This window comes from Pelodiscus sinensis, chromosome 16 (genome assembly GCF_052426305.1).
Source record: "Pelodiscus sinensis isolate ZL-2025 chromosome 16, ASM5242630v1, whole genome shotgun sequence".
Lineage (NCBI taxonomy): Eukaryota > Metazoa > Chordata > Testudines > Trionychidae > Pelodiscus > Pelodiscus sinensis.
In genome coordinates, this window is record NC_143067.1 from 36,959,683 (window position 1) to 36,977,493 (window position 17,811).

At 43.6% G+C, this 17,811-nt stretch overlaps 1 long non-coding RNA gene across 1 annotated transcript in view; it reads left to right on the forward strand.

The window, feature by feature from the left end:
• The window catches only part of LOC149523524 (uncharacterized), a 261,842-nt gene that overhangs the window by 227,773 nt on the left and 16,258 nt on the right, over positions 1–17,811 (forward strand). The window lies entirely within an intron of this gene.

Genomic DNA, 17,811 nt, shown 5'->3' on the forward strand with positions numbered 1-17,811 from the left:
GTATCCCGGAAAAACCCCATAGAGTAGACATAGCCTGAGTTAACAGGTGCCATGGGCAGTATTTCACTATTGGCAGGCAAAACCACTAATGGCACCCACTTGACTCTGTGGGCTCTTGGGTTGAGGACAGGGCTGGTGTGAGCTTTACAAATGTCAAGCCATACATGCTGAGGTGAGAGGTAAGACTGGTCCTTAAGCACCCACAGTGTGATAGGTATGATTTAGACCTAACAGGGATTCTAGGTTCCTGCCCCAAGCAGAGGACAATCTGAACACCGCTGGCGTATTTTGTTCTCTCTCATGTCTTTTGTCCATGAAGTTTTCATACAAGCATTAAGCTCAACGACAGGCCATTCTATTAATGGGGGACATTAACTGAGGTGCCAAGGGTCAAAGAGCTTCTCTGCCTAACGGTGACAAATGCAAAACTTGGGAATCCTGGCTCCCTGTTCCTTAACCACTAGGGAAGAGAAGAACATTGGACCTGAACGCCAGTTGGTCTGCTTGCTGCTGCCCTAGCATCAGCCCCGTCTTGACCATGGATTGGCTGGTTTCCTCTATCCTCCGTGCAGTACCGACCATTGTGTTCAGTGGGCAGCTGGCACCTCTGCTCCCCACATTCCTGAGGCCGCCAGTCCAGTCCCTCTGTGTAATTTAGAGCAGCCCCGAGGGACTGTTAAGCAGTTTTGTGAGGCTGTGGCTTGGATACGCCCCTGCTAAGCACGTTTCCCCGTCATTCCCCTTTTACAGGGGGGTGGGAGATGAATGATTTTGGGAATAAGATGGGACAACTTGAGTATTTTAGAATTAGATAGGACAACAGCCTGTGAAATAGATGGATGAGAATGACCTGATGTTATTAAGATGACATAAAGCATAATTTCATAGGGGTTTTGCTTCTCTAACTATGAGGACTAATCATTGCAGTAGGCTGCATCTTCCACCTAAAGATCTGAAATACCTGTTCACCTCCCGCAGCTTCAGAAAATGGAGTTTCTGATACCAAGGGTGCTGTGTGAGGCCTACGTAATTTGCTTAAAAGCCACACTGCCTGTGGCAGAATCGAGTGGAATCCAGATTTCCTGATTCTGTCTAATGTCTTGACCCTTTCACAAGAACTGGTCAGATAGTTGATTCTGAAAAAACATTTACAGATATTGGCAATTTCTTCATCAGGAAATGAATTGCCATAAATGTTTTCCTTTGAACTAGCCCTGCACAAAGATGATCCTTCATACCCAAGGGAGGAAAGGAAAATTCAAGTCTACTTTTTAAAGACCTGAATATAAACCCAATGAAAACTAAGACATTCAGTTAAGGCTTCTAAAGATCTTCTGTATCTGAGGTTTTGCATTAAGAAAGCAACATATCTGATTGGATAATGCTTCTAGAAATAAGGTCTGTGCTCATAAATCCCATCATACTATGGACATATACACAACTTAAAGCTCTCAAGAACAATCTTTATGTTTTCTTTTTTCTTACCTCCTAAATGATGCCAACTTCCATTCATCCGAATAGCATCAAAATATGTTTTAAGGTCCAGGACCTGGGATTCTTACAAAGAAGAGTGTTCACACATTTTATCCACATCATATGAACAACCATACATTATCTCAGATAACTAGAATCCAGTAAAGTTCTGAGTGCTCTTAACTACAACTGATGTCAGTCAGAATCCAGCCCTAAATCAGATGATACTTTCTAGTTACCAGTGTCTGGCCTGTAATCTTATAGGGTTTGTAGTCTGCACAAGGACTTAGTGCATTTAAATGGCATTTGGAGGCCAAAAGGACCCAATTCTGATCTTGCACATTCTATTGCAAATTGGGAGTTATTGATTAAGTTCTGCTGACGTGACATTACAGTCAGGCTACAGTGAAATATTATTTTACAAAATACATTTAATGTGGACTAGAACCTTCCAAAGCCCAACGTAATTAATCTTGATTTTTTTTCACATTTATAAATGTCAAGTTCCAATCTAAAAGCATGATTGCCCTTTAACTAAAACTGACCAGCAATGAAACACACACACACACACACACACACACACACACACACAAACAACTTCCTATTCTCGGTGATAAAGACCCAATGTGGCACCAAACTGTAATTTTCTTTGAAGACTTTACTAAAACAGTAATGAAATAGAGTAATGTAAAAAGCCAGTGTTTTAGCCTGAATGGCCTGCAGAGATTGCAGATTAATGTTTTAGATCAAAACATTCCACAATCTCTGAAGGCAATATATTCCAGTGTTTAACCACCCTGACAGGAAGTTTTCCTAATGTCCAACCTAAATCTCCCTTGCTACAATTTAAGCCAATTGCTTCCTTTCCTATCATCAGAGGCCAAGTAGAACAATTTTTCTCCCTCCTGCTTGTAACGTTCTTTTACATACTTGAAAACTGCTATCATGTCCCCCTCAGTCTTCTGTTTTCTAAACTAAACAAGCCCAGTTCTTTCAGTCTTCCCTCATAAGTCATAAGTCTAGACCTTTAAGCATTTTTGTTGCTCTTGTCTGGACCTCCTCCAATTTCTCCACATCTTTCTTGACATGTGGTGCCCAGAACTGGAGACAATACTCCAGCTGAGGCCTAATCAATGCAGAGTAAAGCAGAAGAATGACTTCTCAGGTCTTACTCAAAACACTCCTGATGATGCATCCCAGAATCATGTTTGCTTGTTTTGCAACAGTGTCACACTATTGACTCATGTTTAACTTGTGAGTCCACTATGGCCCCTAGATCCCTTTCTGCAGCACTCCTTACTAGACAGTCACTTCCCACTCTGTATGTATGAAACCGATTGTCCCTCCCTAGATGGAATACTTTGCATTTGTCCTTATTAAACTTCATCCTGTTTACTTCAGACCATTTCTCTAGATTGACCAGATCGATCATTTTGAATGTTGACCCTATCCTCCAAAGCAGTTGCAACCCCTTGTAGCGGACACAGCTGTGCTGTGCTGATGTAACTTTATAGCGTTGCCCAGGCCTCACTATGGTATGTGTGACAAAATCCAAAGTCTCTCTTTTAGGAGAGGAACCGTCAAGGTCTTTGAATGTGAATAGAGGTCCACAGAGCTGCATGGAGGAAGCCATTTGCAGTTCAGAAGGGTTTGGGACCTTCTACAACACCAAGGAATGATGCTTCATAGTCTTGAGCAGGGCTCGTCAAAGAGTGTAATCGACTCGCCCGTGGCGAATAGATTACACCCCGGAAGAGCCGGCATGGAGCGATCTGTGCATGTGCAGAACGATCTGGGCATGCACAGAGCACAGAACCGGGAGGCTAGTGAGCAGGGCTTGCTGCCACTTGGCGAGCCCTGGTCTTAAGCACCATCCACTGGCTGTTTATGAACAATATACATAAACAAGTACCTTTATTTCTGTCTGGCCGCAAATTCAGTTATGCAGCAATACCGGTCACAAGAAGTATGATGTTGAAAACCAGAAAGTCTAGAAACTTCTCTAACTACAAAAGCTTAGACTGTAGAGAATTCTGTAGAAATTCATAAGGAGGCAGTAATGAAGATATTAAGGAAAGCCTGAGGAATACAGACAAGATCAAAGGAGTAGATACTTGCTAGGAGCTATTTTCTTGTTTTCCTGATGACCGCGGAGATGATATGTATTGTTTCCTGCACAGAGTGGGGGGATGATTACTCTTTTAATCAACTACAACATTCCTGGAAGATTTTCATTCAATGTGCTCTTTCTAGGCTATTTTGCTACCAAGAGAACATTTTAACTAGCAGCAATCATCTGCAGAACTGAACATGAATTGAATTGCACACAAAGAGCAGCATGAAAATGCTATTTAAGCTGAGCCATGAAGCTCCCAGCTATGAAGATTTTCTAAGTTGAGCACTTTGCACTCAGTATTGCTAGATGAGGCCCCTGTGACAAGACTGTTGGGCAAACATAAAGGTGCAGCTTGTGGAGGTGCTGTAGTTACAGGTGCTTCTGTAAATACTACTGCTGCTGTTTACTTCTGAGAGCCCAAAATGTGGTGGGCACCTCACAAAAAACAATTACAGCCATGGTCACCTGCCTCAGAGAACTTCTAGTATACGTTTAACGTGACCCCGGAAGTGAGGATCATAAAGAGTGATGGAGAGTGGTTCTGCTGGAAGGGGGAAATTTGACAACACAGTGATCACGTGGTGATTCAATATGGTAAGCACACATGGATGGTTTCATAGCATGTCCGTTGCTTCACATAGGTGATGTGCGCTTCTTTATACACCATGAATATACACATGAGTGGCAAGTTTTGTTAATGGGTAGCAGAACACTAGAAACTTGATCACTGGGCTTGTTTCTTTTCCAACAAAATCTTCCTTATTTTTATTCATACCTACTACTTCTCTGATGATGTTCCCAGATCTCAGGTTGCCTGATATTTGCCTGCTAGAAGCATTTGTATGTACAGTAATTAGTTGATTTTCTAGTTGACTCAGCTCATTAACCTAAATCATCCTACCAAATCACTGGTGCACAGAGCAAGAGCGTCCTATAAATTCTGTTTGGCTACTTGTTATTTTTAATATCAAAAGTGTCTTCATTAGAAGAACAGAAATGATGAACAATACATCTAAAGGAGTGTTGAACAAGTACATCTGCTTTTGGCATCCATCGCACCATCTCACTGAAGAATTTGGGCACACAAAGTGGATAACTGTGATGGCAAACCAGTAAGTACCAAATGTGGGATCAGAAATGTACACTGAGATGTCTGCCTATGTTTACAACTTTGCAACACCAAATGACGTTACTGCAGCTTCCTTTCAAAAGTCAGCTCTTGAAATGCAATTGTAGTCTTACAAGTGAGTAGGCAAAAATTGGAATCCTTTTGCTCGTGAGCTCTTCTTCTCGGATCTGTTGACTTTGAAAGACAAAGATACAGTGGTTTTTACTCTTAATAGCTTTGTAGAGCATGTACCAAAGACTAGAGATGCCAATTTTCTAATTTCCATGGAGGTGTTGGACCTCATTTCACCCATGACTCTGCCCCACTCTATCCCCTCCCCGGAACCCTGCCCCATGTCTGCTCTGCCCATTCTGCCCTATCCCCTGAGATCCTCACACCCTTGCTCTGCCCCTCCCCCCAATGTCTCCTGCATGCTTCTGAAGGGCTGATCCATGGCAGGTGGGAGGTGCTGAAGAGGGAGGAGCTGATTGGTGGGGCTCACTGGTGGGCCAGAGGTACTGCAGGAGATAGGGAAGAGCTGATCAGCAGAGCCATTAGTGGGTGCTGAGCACCTGCTGTTTTTTCCCCGGGGTGCTCCAGGCATTGAGTACCCATGGCGTTGGTGCTTATGCCTAAGAACTACATTCTGTTTCTGCTCATGCACCATCTATTGACTTATTTACAAAGTTCCAGCCAGTTACATCAGTACAAGGCCACTCATTACAGGAGTTGCATAGATATAATTCAGGGTAATACCCGGGCTGCAGATGTTTTATTGCTGCTGACATTCTCTGAGAATGAATGAACGTTCGCATTTCTGTGCTTGGGAACACGCTGGCTACCACCTGCCCTGACATTTCCCCTAACCCTTGTGAGTCATGCCTTGCAGTTTGCTCCTAATTTCCCTTTAACCAGCCCTAAGCAACTCTCATTACCACTGTGGTAGTAGAAGAGCAGTGCTTTCCTGTAGGTCTGATTGTTTAATTAAGGGCGAACATCAACTCAGCATGGGCGTTTATGCAGTAAAGTTGGCGGATGAGGCTGGTAAAATGCCAAAATAGTATTCCACCCATGTTTCACTTGCTTAATCTTCCTCCTCAGCAAAGTCACAAATAAATAGTTGTAAAAAAGAATGCCACAGCTTTATATAAACATGAAGGATCCCAGATTTGCCGTTAAAAGAATTTCAATTAGATTTAAGGACTAAACTTCCATTTGGTTAATGGTAGCATTATGGTATGTTAATTCAAAAATGTGAGTCCAAATTGCTCTCTAATAAAACATAATAAGATGTCACAGTGATCTAATAAAGCCCACAGCAGCTGGACAATATGTTCTTAGGACATATTTGTAATCTAAACTTTCACTAACAGCACAATATTTCTCTGTTTATTGCATTTATCTGCTTCCTGTTTTTTTTTCTCCTTCATTTTAGGTTTCCCCCCCCTTCATATAGTTTAGTACTCATGATATGTCCTTGAGTGACAGGTTCAGTTAGTGATGTTGTTCCATTGTCCTCAGAAGTAAAATATAGGCCTACTAAAGGTAGATTTTATGTACACAAAATTTCCTTGTTATTAGCCCACATTGGTAATTTCCAAAACTCATCGGTAAACAGAATTGGGTATGGAGTGAGAACAGAGAGGTCAATGAACAGCAATTTCAGAGTTTCTATAAAGAAATAAGTTTAGTGACTCATTTCTTCAGGGAAAAGTTGCTGATCATGTTACTATCTTATTTGTTAAACATATCCGTTCTTCCTTGTGCCTGTACCTCTGATTAGGCCTGCCCACCTGTCAGGATAGTTAATGGTTGGACTAAATTGCCTATGGAGGTTGTGACATCTCCATCACTGGACATTTTTAAGAGCAGGTTAGACAAACATCCATCAGGGATAGTCGAAATGGTGCTTGGTCCTGCCTTGAGGGCAGGGGATGTGATTTGAAATGAAAAGTTAATTGCAAAAAATAAAAGTGAAATATGAATTCCAGGGAACAATATTAGTGTGTCTAGGGTTGCCAGGTGGTATTATCCCGGAAAGTCTGGTATTTTCACCTGCTGTCTGGGGAAAAAAAATCAGAGAATACCGGACTCCTAAAATGTCCAGTATTTTCTGTTTTTTTCCCTGGCCAGGAGGCGAAAATGCCAGGCACCTGGCAACCCTACAAACACTCAGTACCCTGCCTCCCCCATCCCTCCCTATGGACCTCCTCCTGGCTCCCAACACCCCCAGCCCCCGACCCCAGACCCCATGCTTACCTGGTTCTGCAAGGCTGCCTGAACAAACTTGCTGCCAACCTGGGTCTTAGTGCTCAACTGCTCCCCTGTTCCTATCCCTGCACTCACTCTTAAAGGGGACATGCTGTCTTAATGAGGTTTTATTTTAATTTTTTTTTTGCTCAACAACTTTGGTCCCCCCCCCTTTTTTTAATCCCTTCAACAGAATTTTTTCCTTGTGGTGTGTGTGTGGTGTGTGGGGTTTTTTGGGGGGGGAGAGACAGGGAGGTGTTTGGTATTTTTGTTTCAACCATCTGGCAACCCTAAGTGTGTCTGAAATGAAAATGTGATGCTACACATAAGTAAAGTCTTAGTGTCTGTTATGGTAAACAATAAGAAAAATGTTGTAATTGGAGTAATTCTTTAATCCTTTTGAGTAACATCAGGAAATAGTCACAACATCAATAACGTGCTACAGAAAATGAGATATCTCTTAAGATGGGTTTCCTCCAGTAGTGAGTTGGCAACCTTTGAAGAGAGATCTCACAAGTTAAATGACAGTATGGCAATGTTTGAAATGGGCAGTCTCTTTTCCCAGCTAGCTGGCTGTTTGAAAGAGGTGTCCAAAGATGAGACGGGTGGACCCGCACATACAGACAGGCACCCTCAAGAACTCTCATCTGTATGTGCAGCGCCAGTATCGGTCTTGATTTGCCTTTGTGCTGTAAACGGTTAAAGAATTGGCCCTAGTGGGCTTGGTGGGTTATGTGACCTCTCACTGGAGTTGTTGGTAGGTCCACACAGGCAGTCCAAACCCCTGGCTTGAGTTCAGTATGCAACTGCTTACTAGGAGAATGTCGCTCCTCATTCACTACCACTGAATGTTCTCCTGTCTTCCACAAGGAAGAGAAAGACGCATCTCTGACTTTCCTCTCTGACATGTAGATGGGCGCGTTCAAAAGCTCTGAAGGGATCCTCACACTGAGCAAGCTTAAATGTTCCTCTGTACAAAGTCATATTAAAATAATTCCTGTATTGCTAACTTGGGGTGTGTCTAAACTACTTGGCTCCGTCGATGGAGTCATGTAGATTAGGCTGATCGGCAAAGGGAAACGAAGCCACGATTTAAATAATCGCGGCTTCATTTAAATTTAAATGGCTGCCGCACTGAGCCGACAAACAGCTAATCAGCTGTTTGTCGGCTCAGCCGCTAGTCTGGACGCTCCCACGCTGACCTGAAAGCCCTTTATCGACCTCCCCGTTATGCCTTGTAGGATGAGGTTTACCGGGGAGGTTGATAAAGGGCTTTCATGTCGGCAAGGGAGCGTCCAGACTGCCCTGATCTGCCGACAAACAGCTGATCGGCAGAGCGGGGCAGCCATTTAAATTTAAATGAAGCTGCGATTATTTAAATCGCGGCTTCATTTCCCTTTGCCGAACAAACAAATCTACATGGCTCCGTCGACAGAGCCATGTAGTCTAGACATACCCTTGGATTGCTTAAAAGGAATTAAATTTAAAAATCACTCCCTGATCATGGTTTATAGGGTACTTGGCTCAGCCTGGCCAATCAAGTCAGTTTCCATCACTGTGTATAGCAAAATGTCTGGAGGGTTAGTTCACATCAATTTAATGCAGACACCTAGAAGATCTTAAAGTTAAAAATTCATCAGTTTTGCTCTATTAATTGAAAAAATATTTTATATTTCTAAGGTAAAAATAAATCAGAAAATATATCTTTGTGATGGGCGCAGGAGAGAGGATTTAAATTTTGTACTCCAAAATAAATCAGCAAAAAGGGCCACACAAAGTTAGTTTTTTAAAAAAGTCCCTTGTAGGGTCCTTCTAGAGGAAGCCCTTTTCATCTTCATTCAAAGCAACTGGCAACCAAGCATCAAGAAAGCCCCTTAGTAACCATTACATGGAAAATTTCAAGATCCATATGGTGGAACTGAACGGTGATCTGAAAAAGACTGACATTGCTAACATCTGTTTATGATAATACACTGGCATAGTCCTGCAAACGTGTATCTGTCCATTTAATGCCTCATTGCCTGTCATACACTGGCTTGTCATCCATTCCATTTGTCTTCAAGGAGCCTACGTACTATAATTTAAATCTGAGTTAGAATAGAAATGGAAGAAGTTCCATTCCCACTCCTATGGTTGTGCAAGCTACCAAGAGTGCTGTGCCTTTCCTTTCTCTTCCACAAACTCCTTCAAACATTGTCTCACTCAAATCAGCCCTGCATACCCCATATACCAAAGTATCTCTTACATGTTAAACAGACCTCAGCAAAAGAAAACTCCCTTTGTTCCCTTAGTGCAGGGGTGGGCAAAAAGGCCTCCACTTGCCAAATCCGGGTCCAGCAGGTGGATCCAACCCACAGCAGCATGTAGCACTTGGAAGGCCGGGGGAGAGCGGAGGAGACTTCATGTGCTCCCCCGTCTCCAGGCCAATTAGAGCCTGGAGGCGGGGAAGCTGCGAGAATCTTCCATTATCCTGCCCCAGCCCTGCAAGGAGGCTGCAGCACTTCCAAGTGCCACGTGCTCCTCGCAAGGTGGGAGGAGGCTTCCCACGCTCCCCCATCCCCAGGTTCTGATTACTCTGGGGGTGGGGGAGCATGCTATGCCTCCTCCAGAGCATCGGTGCCTAATGGGAAGGGGGGGAGGAGTACCCCACTCCCAGACAAATCATGGTCTGGGGGTGGGTAGCACCACCCATTCCTGTTTAGGCCCCACCTCTTCCAGGGTGGCCCAGGGCTATTTCAAAAAAAATTTAAGGGGTCCCTGGGCAAAAATTATTGCCCACCCCTCCTTAGTGCACGCTTCCCAATTCAAAGCAGATGCATTAGATCAGTGAAGCAATACTCTTGGGTCATTTTCCTAAACATGCCATGACTTACAATAAGTAGGGCAGGCAAGAAAATACAAATTACATTTAATGAAAAAAAAAAAACCCTCTCATTTTGGCCAGAAATTCCAAGTTGGACCCGGGAACCTTCCTGATAACAGTTTAATCAAAAGAGATACCCATCTAACAGATATGCTTCTGGTTTCAATAAGTCAGCTTTTTCTGACCCACAAAAGTTCAGTCGAAGTTGCTGACCTCAGAAGCTTAATAATAAATTCTTCCACTATCTGTATGTGTCTTGTCATGTGATAGATTTGATTTTTTTCTTTGGTTTTTCCCTTGGTGTTCTAGCATGTACCCATGCTGGCATGGCATCATGGGAAATTTTCATTACTTCTGCCAGTGTGGAGTACCTGTTCTATGAGCTTCCATTTCTAGATGTAGGCAAATCAGGACATGTTTATGCCTCAAAAAAAAGCAAATATGCTTCTGGGATGCATTAACAGGTGTGTTGTGAGCAACACATGGGAAGTCATTCTTCTACTCTACTCTGCGCTGGTTAGGCCTCAGTTGGAGTATTGTATCCAGTTCTGGGCACCGCACTTCAAGAAAGGTGTGGAGAAATTGGAGAGGGTCCAAAGAAGAGCAACGAGAATGATTAAAGATCTAGAGAACATGACCTATGAAGGAAGGCTGAAAGAGTTGGGTTTGTTTAGTTTAGAAAAGAGAAGTTTGAGGGGAGATATGATAGCAATTTTCAGGTATCTAAAAGGGTGTCATAAGGAGGAGGGAGAAAACTTGTTCATCTTGGCCTCTGAGGATAGAACAAGAAGCAATGGGCTTAAACTGCAGCAAGAGAGGTTTAGGTTGGACATTAGGAAAAAGTTCCTAAATGTCAGGGTAGTTAAACACTGGAATAAATTGCCCAGGGAGGCTATGGAGTCTCCATCAGTGGAGATATTTAAGAACAGGTTAGATAAATATCTAGGGGTGGTCTAGACAGTATCTGGTCCTGCCATGAAGGCAGGGGACTGGACTCAATGACCTCTTGAGGTCCCTTCCAATCCTAGTATACTATGATTCTATCGGTAGAGTGACACTTCGGAGTCAATCTTACAGTGCTTGATTTAGCAGGTTTAGTATAGGCCTTTAAATCAAATGCTGAGGGCAGCTGCTGCCAGCGTCTGATATTGCTCTTTTTGTGAGGAGTAACGGAAGCCAAGGGGAGCATTTGCTCCCATCAGCCTCCCATAGTGTGTATGCCCCCAAGGCTCAGCTTAAGCCGACTCCCGCTATGAATTTTGCATAGTTGGAGTGGCCTACTTTAAGCCGACCTGCCAGGTCTAGTGTAGACCTGGCCTCAGTTGGCCCCTTTTCAAAGCACTGTTTTAATGGAAATTTAATAACATATAAAGCAATCAGACACAAGAAATATTATGTTGAATGAAAGGCTCCCATGTGCCTCTGAGTTAGACGACAAAAAAATTATTATTTTTTTTAAATAGGTGTTGAGCACATTCAGAATGCAAATGCAGGCTTACAGAGGTCTAGCTGTGTGAACGCATTAGATGTAATTGCGCAGGAAGGCTAGGAAAACTAAAGAATAGCACTGTGTACAGTAAAAAAAAATTACAAAGAAAAGCTGGGGTAATGAAAAGAAGATTGCACCAGAGGTTACAATAAATAAGTAGAAATTCTGTAAGTACAAAAGGAACAGGAGGTGAGGGAAGAATTTCAGCAGGGTTTCAGAAACAATTTATTGACAAAAGAACCAAAGTGTCCTAAAAAGCACAGATGCATTCTTAGCTTGAATGAGCATTAGGAAGGTGGAAGACAGATGCCAGATACAGATAGAAACTTCCCATGAAGAGGAGAAGAAATGCTAAGGAAAATCAAGATCATCCAGTGATAAAAGCAGCGAGACTATTTGAAGCCTGGCAAAATTCTAGGAAGATGAGCTACTGTTTGGGCAGGTCAACAGAGCCTGGAGAGCAAATCATTTCAAAGAAGAAATGATTTATTATTAATCCTCTTCCCCCATTAGCTTCTTTCCCTTCCTCTCCTCACACTTATTTATCCCACATCTTCAGCAGTCTCCATCAATATGTTTTCAGCATTTAGGACCACATTGGCTTGTATCCCCTGATCTGGTAGTTGCACACCTAGAATCATAGAATCATAGAGCTGGAAGAGACCTCAGGAGGTCATCAAATCCAGCCCCCTGCCCAAGGCAGGACCAATCCCAACTAAATCACCCAGCCAAGGCTTTGTTAGCTGAGACTTAAAAACCTCTAGGGATGGAGATTCCACCACCTCCCTAGGGAACCCATTCCAGTGCTTCACCACCCTCCTAGAGATATAGTTTTTCCTAATATCCAACCTAGACCTCCCGCACTGTAACTTTAGACCTTTGCTCCCCATTCTGCCATCTGTCACCACTGAGAAAAGCCTTTCTTCTTCCTCTTTGGAACCTCCCTTTGGGAATTTGAAGGCTGTGTCCTGTTTCATGGACGTCCACCATTTTTTCGGAGGGCACACTAAGGGCCCCCACAAATGTTGTGGAAGACACACTAGAGGAAGAGGTGATTATAATCAATCGGTTTCGGTATCTTGTTGCAGATTCCACAACTTAGTCATGTGCCCGCCCTCCACATCCAGTTGCCCTTTGCCACTACTTAGCTATTCCTGTCTATGTCTTTACTTCGTTCCTGAATGTACAGCATGTTTGCAGCCCCATAAGTAGTATAAGCACCAAATATGAGCACAAGGCAATAGCAGACTGACCAGAAACTGTCACTCTGAGAGGATGGAATTGGTCCAGAGGAAAATGAGGAAAGGCTAAGAGTAGACTGGTAGGTAGATAAGATGCCACTTAAGAAAGGGCTCAGGGGTTCTGTACAGATGAATCGTTATTTGGGGAGCATGACGTATCCACAACCTTTGGCAGTTTGCAATTGTCCTCTAACACTGCTGTAAGAGTGTCCTCTAACACTGCTGCAATTGTCCTCTAACACTGCTGGGACTACTTAAGAGTAGGTTAGATAAATGTCTATCAGGGATGGTCTAGACAGTATTTGGTCCTGCCATGAGGGCAGCGGACTGGACTCGATGACCTCTCGAGGTCCTTTCCAGTCCTAGTGTTCTATGATTCTATGACTGATCCCAATGCTCCCTCAACCGCTGGACTGTGCTGCTTCTGGGCATCTTGCAGTGATAGATGTTAGCTTTTCTCTCTGTGTCGCAGCTTTTGAAGGCAGCGTTCCTCAGCAAAATGCAGGAATCTCGCTCTCTGTTTAAGATTCAGTAACCCGATGAAATGGACAGTTGTCCACCCTCCTCCATCTGCCCCAAGCAAGGATCCCCTTCCTTCATTGATATTAACAACACGGGCTTGGCTTTGCTTCTGACACCCCTTTCTGAATAGTCTCCCTGTCAAACAGATTGTACCGAGGGGACTGTTTCAGAGGGATCTGCTGAGCTGTTTTTATCTTCTGTCTACAGCAATTGTTGTGCACATATGAATTCTTGTAGAGCATGCAAATTCAAGCCTAGTTAATGTCTTTGGAATATCAATGAAAGTAAACAAGAATACTTAATGCCAAAGCGCAGATCTTGAAACGATTCGTGCCTATTACAGGAAGGTACCCAAAAAATAAGGAAAATAATTTTGAGAAATAATTCTCATCCAAGAACAACATAAAAATTGCTTTGAATGGCAATAAACAAGCTGCATACAAGACCAATATTTCAATATGTCTTTCCCCAGACCATGTGGATTTCCAGCAGGAAAAGTCTGCAGATTTACCAGCATCAAAGGAAATGAATTTGTGACAAAACCTCTTCATTATGCTGGGGGTGGGGCGAAGGTTCTGCCATAAGAATGTGTAATGTTTAGGTCATATGACTTATCCTGTTTAGCTGATATGCAATCTAGAGTGGAAAGAAAATGTCATAGCGAAATGCACTTGAGTTTGATTTTAATTTGAAATAGGGCTCATTGCGACCCTTTGTTTCAGCAGCCAGAGGTACAGGTGGGTACACTAATGTAAGCAATGTCGGAATGAATGCTGCCATTGCAGCCAGCTGGAATGGGAGAGAAACCCTGTGTGTGTGTATGTACATACAGTTTGCCCCTGCTTTGCTTAGATCTCTTAGGGTGTGTCTAAACTACATGCCTCCGTCGACGGAGGCATGTAGATTAGACAGATCGGCAGAGGGAAATGAAGCCGCGATTAAAATAATCGCGGCTTCATTTAAATTTAAATGGCTGCCCCGCTCTGCCGATCAGCTGTTTGTCGGCAGATCGGGGCAGTCTGGACACGCCGCGCCGACAAAGAAGCCTTTCTTGATCGGCACAGGTATGCCTCGTGAAACCAGGTTTACCTGTGCCGATCAAGAAAGGCTTCTTTGTCGGCGCGGCGTGTCCAGACTGCCCCGATCTGCCGACAAACAGCTGATCGGCAGAGCGGGGCAGCCATTTAAATTTAAATGAAGCCGCGATTATTTTAATCGCGCTTCATTTCCCTCTGCCGATCTGTCTAATCTACATGCCTCCGTCGACGGAGGCATGTAGTTTAGACACACCCTTAGCTATTTAGTTGATGGAGTGGTGTTTTGTCTATTGTAAATCAATGTGGCTGTTGTGGGATCACAAATTGTATTATCGCTAAATGTGGCAATTGTGAAATATGATCACCCATGCCTGCAATTATTGTGGAATGGCACAGAAGTCACATTGTGTTCAACCTGGTTCAGAGAGACAAGGCATGTCTAGACTATCTTTTAATTTTGAAAGAGGATAAGCAAATCCCATGGAATTTGCCTATCTTCTTCCAATTGCTTTTTCGAAAGCAGATCTTTCGAAAGTGAAAGTAGTCTGGACATGGTTTTTTCAGGAAAAAAACCTTTTTCGAAAAAAAACACTCTTCCTTAGAAAAGGAGGTTTACACTGTTTTTTGAAAAAGGGGTTTTTCTCCTGAAAAAGCATCCAGACTACTTTCACTTATGAAAGACCCGCTTTCGAAAAAGCAATCGGAAGAAGATATGCAAATTTCTGTGGAATTTGCATATCCTCTCTTGAAATTAAAACATAGTATAGACGTGCCCACACTGTCAATGTAAAAACCAGTCCAGCCACAAGAAATTCCAGCATAGTAAAAGAGACTCCGTAGGGAGCTTATTTTAATTCTATCCTTGAATCCATGGGGAGAAACAGGTCAAACCAGTCTTACAGCTTATGTCTGGTGGGCATGCAGCCTGATGATTCAGAGTCCTGCCCTCCCCTCTTTACCTCACAGGAAAACATAACATATAGTATCGTATAATACAAAAACATGTATAGTATCATGAGCAAAACTAACTCCAGCTTCCAGCTCATCTGAAAAAGTGGGTTTTGCCCACAAAACCTCATGATACCAGATAGATAGATAGACAGAGATTTGTTAGTCTCTAAGGGTATGTCTAGACTACATGCCTCTGTTGCCAGAGGCATGTAGATTAGGCTACCAGACATAGGAAAATGAAGCGGCGATTTAAATAATCGCAGCTTCATCTAAATTTGCATGGCTGCCACGCTGAGCCGACAAACAGCTGATCAGCTGTTTGTCAGCTCAGCGCGATAATCTGGACGCGCGGGTGTCGACATCAAAGGTATTTGTCGACCACCCAGGTATACCTCCTCCCAGGAGGCATACCTGGGTGGTCGACAAATACCTTTGATGTCGACACCCGCACGTCCAGACTATCGCGTTGAGCCGACAAACAGCTCATCATATTTCATATTTCATATTTAGAAAGGCCAAAGTCTCCATGATTTGGGACTCTTGGTGAGCAGGTGGATGAACTTTGGGACCCTAAGGATTGGGTGCTGCTAGGAGCAGGGGGAAACCATCCATCTCTGGGTCCACTCCCGAGGCATTGAAGCTACACTGTGCCCTTACTGAGGGCTTGTAGTATGCATAATTGAGTCTTTGGATTGAAATCTGTGCTGCACAGGGATTGTCTGTCTCTGTATGTGTGCAGGGCCTTGCATGGGGGGATCCTGATCACCGCTGAGGCCTTTAGCCTGTGATGTCAATAATGATGAGGGGAAGCAGCGAAGATGTCAACGAGTCATGCAGTTCCCCTAAAATATATTGCAAATAAAACCTGAGGCTTGATTCCACAAAGACACCATAGTTTGGTCATTGAAGAACACATCTCACGTCTCCATAGTGCCTATGTTTTAAGAGACTTTCTGACCATCCCCCAACGGTACTGTGGCAGGCTTACAGGCCTCCTTCTGAGAGCTCTGTCCCGGAAGTAAATGGTTCTCTCTAGTCCACGAACCCTCTCTCTTTTTTTTCACATCACTGGAAATGAATCCTATATAGAACATGCCACTTCTCCGTTCACATAGCCAGCCGCATCTTAGAGGGCGAGGTGACTGCATTGCGCTATCCGTTGTGGGGGAGGCCGTCGGTGAGGTTCTGATTTATGTTCTCTGCGTGCTGTGATACCCACACAAGGGACGCCCAGTGGCTTTCTTTAAATCTTGACTGCCACTGCAGCACTCTAAGCGGGTGACAGGATCAAGATTTAAGGTCTGGAACACAATATCCAGAGGCCCTAGAAGTTTACTCTGTGTTCCCGTTTCTTTCTGGATGCTGAGAGATGAATTTGGAAACCGTATGCTTTCCAGCTGCGAGAACAGAAAATGTGAGGTATTCTTCTAGCCAGACTCACCTGATAGACAAGAGGGAATTTGCTGAAAAGGATGGGAGGATGGTACCTTCACATGCAACAAACCTTTTCCCCTGTGCATTCAATCCGATCTGCTTACTGAATTAAGACCGGACACAGCCTCTGCCTCTCTTCTGACCTATTACCCCTTCCAACCCAATCCCTGGTTTTATTTACACTACGTAACAGGCACTTTCATTTCAATGGCTTTTCTTTGGGAGTAAGAGTGGCAGAGTCTGGCCTGCATTACTGGTAATGTTGACTCCAATTATCCATGCCACACCAGCCCAGCCGAGATAGACAGAGAAAAGTAGAGATCGATTCCATTCTGGCTGACACAGGAGCAATAAAATTGCTAACAATCCATGAAATCAGCGGGGAGTGCTGACTTAAAAAAAAAAATCAGAGCCATGACAGAGCCCTTTGTTCTAAATACAGCTATGCCGTGTGTGCTTCTGTGAGTCTCACCTATGCAGCTTCAGCTGGGCTTGGTTGTAACCAAGATGATGACATGTGATGGAGAATTTTAATCCGAGGGTTCGGGTGGGGGTCCAAGCGCCTGTCCCAATCAATTTCAGACACCCTTCTTAAGCAACCAGCTTTATTCAGGAATGCATTCCAGAGCAAAAATCTCCAGGATACTCTCAGGAAAAGTTTTGCAACTTCCCAAACAAAAGGCAATGTCTTTTGTACCATCTTACATGGTAATCACCCTTTGCCCACTGACCACTTACAGTTGCATGCATACACGGGTCATGCCCTTTGCACCAAACCTCCTCCAATCATTACCACACAGGTCATGCCCGCTGCACCAAATTCCCTCCAATCATTACCTACCCCCTCACATTCCCTTCTCAGGCCTTACTACAGGTTCATACCAGTAAAACAGATTTATACCAGTTTCCCCTATCCCCTTCTGGTTGTATACCTGTGACCAAGCATGTACCTCTTTACAAAGACCAGGCTTAACATCCAGGTCACATAGAGGTCATACTGACAACAAATTAATTTTATCCTTCACATGCATAAGAAAGCACCACAACAATACCAAGATTTTTCCCTGACTAACAGTATCTTTCATATGTAAGGGTATATCTACAGTGCATGCTTATTTCGAAATAAGCTATTCCAGAAGAAATACTCCGAAATAGATTATTTCAAAATAGCACGTCTACACTACAGGGAAGCCTCAAAATGAGTCCGAGGCAGGTTTCTGTACTGTGGACGCGCTACCTCAATTTAGAGCCCCAGGAGGCACTGGGGAGTAATTGCTTTGAATGGCCCTGGGAAAGAACAATTTCGAAATAGCAGCAGTGACGTGTC